The sequence below is a fragment of the Myxine glutinosa genome, chromosome 4 (assembly GCF_964187855.1).
Source record: "Myxine glutinosa chromosome 4, kmMyxGlut1.1, whole genome shotgun sequence".
Classification (NCBI taxonomy): Eukaryota; Metazoa; Chordata; class Myxini; order Myxiniformes; family Myxinidae; genus Myxine; species Myxine glutinosa.
Genome location: NC_136264.1, coordinates 116,697,517 through 116,698,448, shown reverse-complemented (window position 1 = coordinate 116,698,448; position 932 = coordinate 116,697,517).

The following is a 932-nucleotide window of genomic DNA, read 5'->3' as shown; positions in this document are numbered from 1 at the left end:
GAGGTGTGTCAGGAAAGGTACGAGGAGAATGGGAACAGCTGCATGTATGAGCAAGAAAGGGGTAGCGTATGCTTGTAGGAATCCAGGTGAAGCGTCGACGATAACTGGGTTAAAGGTTAGAACGACTTATAGCCGACTCGGGCCCTCGGTGCGTGCCGGGCTTCGCGTGCCGCGAGAACCAGTGGGGATCCGAACCACGGCGGTTTCGAAAGAACCGCCGTGCGCGATCCACGCTGGGCCTCGCTTTGAACGGCCGCGGCCGGGCTCCACTAGGCGGAGCGGGCGGCTGGATAGGAAGGGTCGCTATGGCGACCACGTTTTGTTGAGACGTGCCGGCAGGTCGAGATCGGGACATTGGATGGCTCCACGCCGAGGTGATGCGTGGGATCTCGGCCCGGGTAAGCCCCCGCCCCGGCCCCGAATGCGGGACGCATCCAGCCGCCAGCACAAAAGAATCCGCGTTCAGTGCTCGGCTGTACGAAGCCGGGCTGTAGATGTGAATTGGCGCACCGAGAGGATGTAATAAGTAGACGGGTGATGGTGATAGTGATAGTAGTGATTTGAAACGAAATTTAGAAAAGTGAATAGAATTGGCAGTAAATGGAAAATTTTTGAATTGTTGGATTTGGACGAGCGAAATTGGTAGTGAGAGACCCCCGATGTGGTGGGATGGCAAATCCACCATCCCTCACAGGTGGGGGCAAATGCGCTATAGATTATGGGGTTTATGGCAGTGAAAACGAGCCAGGGAGGGCTTGGATAATGATAGGGATCTAGCGAAGATGACCTTAGGTAACGATAAGGTTAGTTAGTGACTGATACCTGTAGTGGGGACGCAGGTAGGTTAGTGTGGTTGATAATGACGTGGGAGCGCAATAGTTTAAAGGGACGACTGGGAAGCGCAAGTTTCAGAGGGGAGGAGTTAGCTGAGA